Consider the following 10,452-nt stretch of genomic DNA (forward strand, 5'->3'; position numbering starts at 1 on the left):
CTTCTCTCTGATTCTTTTAAAATATTATATAAATCAGGATCACACAGTTTCTACCAAACTGAGTTTCTAATAAAGGAATCTTTAAATGCTCTGAATCCCCCTCCCCTCTCCTCACCTTAACCAGGCACTCCTGGGGGGGGGGGGACTGGCCAGCGTGCCATCTCTTCCAGGCAACTCTGGGGATTCTGTGTGACTCATCGTGTTCCAAAGGAAGGGGCTATTATCTGCGCGCCATTTTCATTAGGAATACAGTGGGAACATCTTTATTAGAAACGGAGAGTGGGCTTGATGCGCTCAGTTGTGCTAATGAGGGAAGGGTGTGAAGGAGAAGATAAGAGGAGCAAGTATTTAACTGGAAGTGTTCCACCGGCTTCTGCTTCATTTTATTTAATTGGATGAGAAACATTTTCTGCCTCTGAAAACAGCCAAATGTCCCAGATTGGGAGTTGAGAAGCCAGGATTTGAGGACATCATCGATAGTGATGCTTCCTCTCCCTCTTCCTCCTCTCAGTGGGTGGCTGAGCAGCCTTGACTTTTGAAAAGGCACGTGGACTCTACCTATGTGGACATCCAGAGACATCCGAAAGATGCTCTTCTGAAGGACAAGGGGCAGGGGCTTCCCATAGCCAGTCTTGAAACAAACTGTGAACTAGGTAAATTCCATTTCCAAGCCTTCCAGGATTACTTTTTCTATTTCTCTTCCACTTTCAGCACTTCTAGGCTTTATATCTCCCCTGTATAAAAACTTCACTCCCTTGTATCCTCTCCATTAAAATTGGTACTAAATAATGTTATGAGTTCATAGGGTAGTCAGATTTAACAAATAACGAATATAACTGCATGCCCAGTTAAATTCTAATATAAGATATACAACAAATAAAATTTTAGTTGAAGCGTGTCCAATGCAATATTATTCTCTGTGTATCTGTGATTCAAGTTTAACTCGAGGCTGCTGGGTATTTTATCTGATAGTGCTATACATCAATGGGTTGTCAACTTATATTTCAAGCATCCCTAGAATTCAGCAAAGGTGACTTGGAAATTTGGGAGGTGGTAAGTGGCCGCCATAAAAGTAAGAGGGGGTGGAGAAGATGAGGCATTGGGCTTCCTCCAATGTTCGAGTGGAGAAGTTCTGCTCTCATGATCTGAGTGCTGGCATTGGGTTTTCTATTTCATTTGCCATAAGGGCGTTGTTATTGAGATAAGAATGCTGGTTGGCATGGCTGATTTCTGTGTAGCTCTCCAGATCCCCTTCCTTCTTCCTCCACTCTGCTCTGGGCCCCTAAGGATTGACCATCCATCAGAGAGCTTGTTTACCCTCTGGCCTCTGGAGAACTAGGGGTGGGGAATTGAAGGCAGTTAGAAAAGTGAGGCCAGCATATTAATTACCCTGGCTCTTTGCAGGGGAAAATTTAGTTATTTTTTAAAATTTTATGTCAGAAAGGAAATCTCTTGGCTGCATATAAAGAGGAATCTAACTCACTGTGGCTTATGCAAACAAAAATGTGTTTTTCTCACATATTAAAACTCTAGAGGTGGGAAGCTACTGGTGGTATTTCAGTGTCTCAGTATCAGACCCATGTCTCAGAGATCTTGTTGATATTTTTTTCATAGTTACAAAGATAACTGCTAAATCTCCAGCTATCAAGTACATATTCAAGGCAGAAAGACACAGGAAAGGAAGGAAGCTTCAGTGTCTGTCCCTTTATTAGGAAAATAAGATTTCTTCAAAGTCTTTCTGTGGACTTCACTTGTGCTAATGCTAGGTCATTGTATGATACCTGTGGATGCATAGGTGCTAGGAATCTCTTTCTTTCTTTCTTTCTTTTTTGTTTTCAGCCTCTAAAAAAGTGGAAAAGAGAAAGGAGCAGGAAATGGGATTGATTTAATCAATTAACAATGTTCAGGGGAAATTCACTTTGACTAGAAACATCTAAAAAGTCAATGCATCCATGTATAAAGATATGACCACTGGTGGGCTGGGGTTGTAGCTCAGTGGTAGAGCGCTTGCCTCGCATGCATGAGATCCTGGGTTCAATCCCCAGCACAACCACGTAAAAATAAATAAATAAATAAAAATAAAGATATTGTGTCTATCTACAACTAAAAAAATATTAAAAAAAAAGATATGACCAGTGAAACTCTGCATCATGTACAAGCACGAGAATGGGATCCTAAGTTATACTCCATGAATGTATAATATGTCAAAATATACTCTACGATCATTTATATCTAAAAATAATGAATAAAGAAAAGAAAGAAGAGGAAAAAAGTCAATGCATCCAGTTTTTAATGGAATAATTTACACTCTAATAGGCTTTTGAGGCAGTATTTCAGGTGAGAGTATTTCATTGTCATCCCTTAATTTATAGTATGTAGGTGACTGTGTCTGTTCTTTAACTCTGACCAGGACTTGAAAGACAGAATAATCTCAGTGGATTAAGACAAATTATATGCAAATTTGTCCATACCCCCTTTAGAATTTCATTTTTCTCTGATGACCTATTCTCTGAACCATACAGTCAAAATCAGAGTAAAATCAACAGAAAACCATGGAAAAGAATTTGGGTGTGAAATCAATCCTCTGACTCATCTTTTCCCTTTTTGCCATGTGGCCACAAAGTAGTGGCGTGTTCAGATAATTTTGCCCATCTGAACCATTCTTCCTTAAAGTGGAGTTCTACTGGACTAGTTGATCATGTTGTTTCACACATATTTATTGAACATCTACTATGTACCATGCACCAGGAATGATAGGGTGGTGATGATGTTGACAAAGTCCTTGCTCTTATGGAATTTGCCCTCTGCCTAATGGGTAGAGATGGCCAATCAGAAAATAGACCAACTGTAATAGATCTCAATTACTGATTGATACTATGTAGAGAAGTAAAATACAGTGAGGTGAGAGTAGGTGACCACTACCTGTTTTCAGACAGGCCTCTCTGTGGACACAGCATTGAAGCTGAGATCTGAAAATCTGGAAGCCCATCCCTGAGTGATGGGGCTCAATATCTCCACATGGAAGGAGCTACAATGAGAAGATCCTGAGGATGCTCAAGCTTGGCACACTTAAGCAGCAAAAAGAGAGAGTAGGAAAGAGATTGAATTTAACCATCATTCTGTTTCCCATGGTTGTGTGTCCTGTTTCCTAGAAATGCACTTTCTCGCTAATCCTATCACAGTGTATGTCAAATGGGGCTATCCACAGCATACTGTCCTAGATAATTGAGGATCTCTTCCCTCGGCCACAGGCTTAATGCTCCTGAGCACAAGCTCAGTATAAGGGTTGAGAATGCTGTCCTGGATGAACCCTGGTGCTGGGTATCATGCTGGTGACAGTTACAAAGAGATCCCTACTCCATTGTTCACAGTCCTATCGTCCCTACGTTAAATTATTCAACAGTTGTTATCATACTCTAGAGAAAATGAATTCTAGAGTCTCTGTCTTTGTAGTACTCACTCACTCCTGACTGCAAGGCGTTGCTTCTGATTGCTTAAGGCTTCACATGCCCTTAGTTAACACCATGGGTGTGATGTTGAGGGCAATAGTCCTTTAATGCCCGTCTGACCATGAAGCTTCCATCTGCAGAGACTGGCCTGGGTCCCTGAGGAGTTTTGCATCTGTCTGCAGCAAAACTAGAAATTGAGGCCAGAGAAAGAATTTCAGAAAGTTATGCAAGTTATTTCTTAAAAATATAAAAATAAGCTGAGGTCCTTTCGAATTTCTTACCACAATGACACAATAAAACGACATTTAATTTAGAAAAAAAATAAACTATCTGTAACCTTATGTCAGAAGCTGTTTTTTTTTTCCTAATGAATATTTTCTTGGCCCTGAAATTCAAAGGCCTGGAAACCATGGCTTTAGCCTATGCTTTCTGACCTGCAGAGGCTTGTATTATCTCCTCTGAGGAAGCTTATGATTGAATATTAAGCCCTCTCCTAGGATCCAGGTGTCACCTGTGGTGGAATGCATGTGCATGGGAGGAGAGTGGGTTTCAATGCTTGGCCTGTGTCACCCATGGCAACAAAGGCACCACCATCTCTAACTCCTGCTTACTTGCCTTGAAGGTTTTCTCTTCATATCTCTGCTTTTGTTATCTTCTAAAGATGTATTTTATTCTTAAATGACATATAGCATTAGTTTAAATGTATGCTTCTCTCTACTAAACAATGCATGGTATTTTTCTCCTGAGTTTCTCAGTAGCATGTTTCATAAATAGTGGCTTAGATATTGTCATACCTATGCTTTCCTGATAAATAAACTAAAAGGTACACTGTGTTTTCCATTTCTGCTTTCTTCCTTCAGCCTCCTTATTCATCCATTTACTCTGCACTAACTGAATGCTAAGGTCTTTATGAGGGATACACAGGCAAACAGATGATTGACCTGAGATGAGAGGGGTGGACTAGGTCTTTCTACCAACGGAAAGTCACAGAGGAGATGAAAAGGGAAATCTGATAAGCTACCCATTCTTTATGGCAGTTACTGTGAGAGAGAATTCTGCCGTCATTTAAATGTTAGCTAGCAGTAACGTCTGGGATTGGTATCATGGAACTCTGGGCCTGAGAGTTTGTGATTAGAGCTGGGTCTGCTACCACCTAGTTGTGTGACCACCAAGATCAGGCTATCTAAGTACTTTGTATTCGCTTGTAAACTAGAGATAACATCACTATTATCTCTTCCTTCTCTTCCTTTCTTCTTCTCCCCCTACTCCCATTGCTTTGAAAAAGAAAAGAAAAAGAAAGAAAGAAAGAAAGAAGGAAAGAAAGAAAGAAAGAAAGAAGAGACTCATGTCATACACAGTTTCAGGCACCAGAGGTACAAAGATGATTGAGATCCAGTTTATCATGCAAATAAGAGATGGGTCTAAATATAGATGAATTACAATACAACATGAATGACATTTTAGAGGAATGCTTGTCACACAAACTTACTGGGACTGCATCAAGGAAAATTTGCGAGATGATTTTTAAATTGCACATGACAAGCGCTGAGGTAGGAATACTGGCAATGAGGAACTGGAGGAAGGGCAGAGATGGAGGCTGAAGACCAGGATGCCAAGACTCTAGAGCCCTATCATCCACCTACAGGGACTTTGGGGAAGACACACTTACTGGAAAGTCAGTTCATTACTCATAGTACACGTTTGAAACTTTCAATTTTTGTGCTTGGGGTTAAACTGACAGAGGAGGATTTATTTTGCTTAGTACAATTAGAGGGAACTTCAGCAGTAAAGGTGTTTTCACATTGTCTCCTGAAAGCTGTTCTTTCTTCACCTTACAAAGATGTATGTTAGCTTGAGCACATCTTTGAGAAAATATTGATGAGTGTCATGGAATTTTCTCCAAGAGCTATTACCATTCACAATTAAAGATAGCACTGTCTGGTTTTGGTGGTATTCACACAGGCACACACACTGAGACCAATCATAGGAACTAGAACGGGCACCAACACCCGGAAGGGGAGTCTGAAAGTTGACAGGGTATGGCTAGGTTGCACCTGTGAGCTCCCTTTGAATATTTCTTAAGTCTTCCATGCTTGACACACCTGAGAACTTGCTGGAACACCTCAAGTATGCTCTGCTTTCTCATAGATCTCACCTCTTTTTGGTCAACCAGAGATCTTATCCATCAGTCTTTGCAGACTCTGGGCTCTCAGTCTCATTAGGAGGTCTGAGGAAATGTCTGGACAGGGAGGGAGTCAGGAAGCCCTGTGTGGAGTCTGGCTTTCCATAGTTTTCTGTTTTAACCCAGACAAAGCTTTGAACTCTCCGAGCTTCGTTTTCTTTAGTCATAAGTAGACATAGCATTACGTGCCTGTGTACTCACAGGCATGTTGTAAAGATCAAAATGAGATAACTTGTGGTGCAACATGTTTGAGAAATACATAACACAATTATACAAACCCTCACATAGGGAATGTTTAGTCAGATGTGCACACGTCCCTGCAGATGTTTGCTGCACCTATTTGTCCTAATGCCAACTGGGAACCCAAGGGTGTCTTCACAGTGCAGCAAGATGCCCAAAAGTTCTGGGTAGGAAACCAGGTTCTGTATTGAGTGCCTCGTGTTCCCTTCATGAAAGTGTGGGAAATGTTTGGTTCACCATTCCACTATTAATCTTGGTGTTAACTCGAGGTTTCCTGGTTTAGTCTTGCCAGGTAAGGCAGGAAGTTCAGAGCAAAGAGTGGAGAAGTTAACCTGTGTCTCCTGAACTTTGGATTTTCTTAGTAGGGCTCCCATCACCTGGGCTTGATGAGCCCAGTTAGACTTGCTTTGAAAACCAAGTGCATCCGGTCACTGTGAGAATGAACCTACCGCACGTCTGTCTGATTCAAACATTTTTATTTTGTGCTTCCATAACATGGGGCATGAGTTTATTTCATATGTATCACTTTAGGTTCCAATTTGAAAAAAAAAACTGGATTATCTTATCAGACTCATCTGGAAGGGGAGGTCTGATTTTTATTTGAGTCCTCCACCTGCGGCATCTGAAAGCTCTCTGTTTATTGAGTGAGTGAATGTGAAGTATATGAGTGAAATGTTCTTGCCTGATATATGGGTTCTTCTTCCTTGCTTCCCCCAATTTCCTTTGTTTGCCTCTTCTAACATGGAGCTCCTGGATGGCCCTCCATAAACATTTGTTTTACCAACAGGAGAACAGAGGGTTTTTTTTTTGCTGCATTTGATAGAATGAGTGGTAATATTCATCTGGTCTACTTCCCCACATCTGCCAACATTGGGAACTATCTTCCTTTGTGGCCCCAAAGAGCTACCCTTCCGACGTGGCAGATGATGCCCTGACCTGATGGTTTGGGGAATGTGGCTCCATTTTTAGCCACAATATTGAATTGTGTTGTGGCCATAAAGAATTGCTACCCCTTCCTTAAATGAGGGTGGAGACCATTTTCTCTCCTTTCTTTAAAGTTGTTATGAGGATTAATGAGGTAATGTCTATGAAGCACCCTGGAAGAAAGGTACTAAATACTGAGTATTATGGTAACGTTGCTTTCATCTGTGTGGCCCCTGGGTGCAGCTCATCCAGGCTAGATGGCCAGGTAGGAGGGTTGTGGGAGAAGTGCCTTGGGACAGGGGGTCTGCACATTGCTGACTGCTGAGCCTGAGCCAGGGGTCTTCCCTGTGCTTCCTATCTACAAAAAGTTGTAATAACATTACACTTGCCCTGAATCAAAAGGGTGTGTGGAAAATTAATGAGTTTGTTTTTCTAAAGCGGATGGGTCCTTGGATAAAAAGCTTTGCAAAGCCACAAGATATTATTTCAATCCCAAGTTCCTGCTTCTCTTTTTTTTCTTTCAGAGGGATATTCAGTGAGCTTATCACCTTCTCAAGACTTTTTTTTTTTTAATTACCCTTAACTGGGTCTTTTATGTATTGCTGTATACTTCTATCTAACTGCTTTGTCTCCCTCCAGTTGGAATTTTCTGTCATTTTTTCTATTTGTTTGCGTATAAACCAACAATCCAACAAGCAGTCTTTGGACAATTCTCTGTCTCAGTTTTTATTTTATTTTATTTTTTTATTGAGGCATTATTTTTATAAGTCATTGTCTTTTGGAAATGTGTTTACGTTTCAGTTTGTGAGTGGCTCCCATCACGCATTGCACCTGGGTGACTTTTTATTAATTAGAGTAACAATGTCATGAGAAATGAATAGGTTGTTTGTACCCTTTTTTTTTCAGTGACACTGCAAGTAAACCTAGTGTGTAGTATTGAAGAATTGTCTATTACAAATCAGAAGAGAGCAGTGAAATGAGAACAGTCTATATAATCTTGTGCTTAGGAAGCTTTCTAGAATTTTACTGGATAAATGTCATTCAGAGTTTATATTATGACTTTTAAAGAAATAATATTAAATCAATTATAATACACAATACATACAAATAGTATATAATTCTTTGCACCAAGATTTCCCCCTTGTAAGTAAAGCACTGAAAAGGCAAGAGTTGTCTATATAACCGCAGATTTTAATTCAGAATTCTAAGTATTTTAAGCAATCAGAAGTAGTTGAGTGCTTATTCTGTGTCTGACAGTATGGATTATCTTTCTGTGGTCTAATCGTCTCTCTGTCCACAGTAAAGAAATCATCATGGTATCATCAGCGGCAGTGGAGGTACGAGTTCAACTCAGATGTGGGGAAGTGAGGTCCCGCGTTTGGCTCACTGCGAGGAATGCTTCTGGTGTGATCAAATCAAGGTTTTTCTCCAACAGTGGACTGAGTAATGATTGCAAACTAATTACAGCATGTGTAATGCACTTTGCATTGCAGTAACGGCTTTCTACCAGCTGTTTCCTTTAGCAGTTGTTCATTTCAAGTAGGTACCAATGCCGCTGCCAGTATGAGATGCTAGAAAGCAATTTCAATTCTTTGCTTAAAATCGAAATCTGTATTTTTTTTTTACATTTTTTCCCTAAGGGCCCTTCAAAATCTACATAGCTCTAAGGCTAATTTCATAGCACCCTTTCTGGTCTTTTTTTTTTTTCCTAAAAAAAAAAAAGTCTTTTGAAGATGATACACAGAATGGCACAAAATCTCAAGTTTAATTAAGCTTTAGCAAAAATATCCGTTAACCATTACGTTTGTTTCTTGCTTTATTCCCTCATAGCCTGCAACTCTTCTGAAGTACACTTTAAAGTAGAGATTCAATAGAGCCATTTAGAATAGTCGTTACTGTAGATTAAATAACTATTCCCATCTGGATCATGAAATATATAATCTGTATTTCTCTCTGGATAATAAATACAGTAAGTAACTACTTAACATCCCCGAGGCCATCACTTGTGTCTGTTCTGGTGGGTTTTTTCTTTATTATCTATCAATGAGGTCTTTTCATTAACTCTTCTTTGCAAAGAAATTTGTGGGCTTACTGCTACCAAGAAAGGCATTTCTGTGGCTCCTATGTACTTAGCAGGCTTCAGATGTGTAGTGGTGTCTAGTAATAATGGTTGGAATTTATTGAGACCTTACTACGTTGTTGGCTCCAAACCACAGAGAAATGCTAAATGATTTCATGCTAAACATGATCTCATGTAAATCTTTTCTAAAACCATTATAGGGGCATTTTTACCCAATCTGAGATTTACAATCCTATGGCCTATAAGTGGTAAAACCGAAATTCTAATCTATATTTATTTGACTCAACTTCTTCCCTGCTAAGTCAGGGGCTCCAAACAAGTGTGAGTTCTTCAGGGACTGGGATGGATGATTCTGAGATTCAGGGGAATGATATTGGGGCACAGGGAATAATGAGTTAGGATGCTTATTTTGATAGTTTCTGTTTGTGTTTCACTGCATAGAAGGTAAATCAATGCAATCAAGTGTGTATGAAAGAGCTTCATAAGTTTACAGGTTTGGGGAATGTATGCTTAATTTTTTTTTTCTGTTAAGGTTTTTTGCCACCAAAATGAGCCCCACATTTTACCACAGCCTTAGAAGAACAAAGGCAATTGCACCATCTACACAAAAACTGTAGCACAGGCAATATAGCACGACAATCAATACGATCCAACATTTGAAAATGACAACAGTCTTTTGATAAAGCATTTTTTTTTTTGTCCTTATCTTGACTACAACTTAAGAGAAGCTCCGTATTCAGGAGATACTCTCCTGTGGGGTTCAAGGAATTTTTCTCAAATCTGTTCTAAGTGAATAGACTCCACCGCCGCTTCACCACTGCTGTCTGTTCCCACCATTCTTGGCTGGCCTTAGACCCCTCCTGGCTCTGCTGCTGACTATGCTGCCTGCAACTCCGAGGTAAATAATTGCCCCTGATGCAATGTTGCCCCAGTCATGCTGGTTCCAAATTGGCAGAGAAGGCTGTGGTGACTTTGATTGCCCTGGGTGCTAATTATTCCCTGCAACTAGCACAAAGTTGCTTTGTGTATCACGGTCTATACAGCAGGTTGGTTGCAGAGGAAACATGGAACTGCAGGGAGGTTACAATATAGGGGGAAAAAGACTCTATTTATCACCAGCAACCAAAGAAAAAGGACAATCCTTGTTTCCTTTTCCTAGGGATTTCAGCATTTTCTTTCTCTATCTCTTCCTAATCCTCTTTATCCCCCCCTTTTTTTTGAAAGAGAGAGAGAGAAACTTTCTTCAATCTCTCACAATACAATCCTCCCCTTCCCTTCAGGAATGCTTGATCTCTAGTCCACTGGTATAGTTTCAGATCTCCCTACACCAAAATAATCCATGTATATAGTAAATCCCAGCAGCAAAAGTCGAGAAATTTAAGTTATAAGGACTCCAACAGATCAATTTAGAGTGGGATTTATATTCTAACTGCTGTTCCTGAAACCTTTTTCCATAAGCAGGAGGTAAAAACATGTTGCCTGTGTTCTTCTGGTCTCCCTGTAGGGACCCTGGGATGGAACCTCTATGCATACATATTCCTCCAAAGGATAGTTATTCTCCAACATGGTGGAACTTA

The 10,452-nt window shown here is 40.0% G+C and overlaps 1 non-coding gene across 1 annotated transcript; it reads left to right on the forward strand.

The window, feature by feature from the left end:
• Nucleotides 1-1,981: 1,981 nt before the first annotated feature.
• Trnaa-cgc (transfer RNA alanine (anticodon CGC)) lies at nucleotides 1,982-2,055 on the forward strand. The gene has a single exon. It is a non-coding gene; the product is annotated as a tRNA-Ala (tRNA).
• The last annotated feature ends 8,397 nt before the right edge of the window (nucleotides 2,056-10,452 follow it).

This window comes from Marmota monax, unplaced genomic scaffold (assembly GCF_021218885.2).
Source record: "Marmota monax isolate L192 unplaced genomic scaffold, Marmota_monax_Labrador192_F-V1.1 WCK01_AAM20220418_F8-fsc00088, whole genome shotgun sequence".
Lineage (NCBI taxonomy): Eukaryota > Metazoa > Chordata > Mammalia > Rodentia > Sciuridae > Marmota > Marmota monax.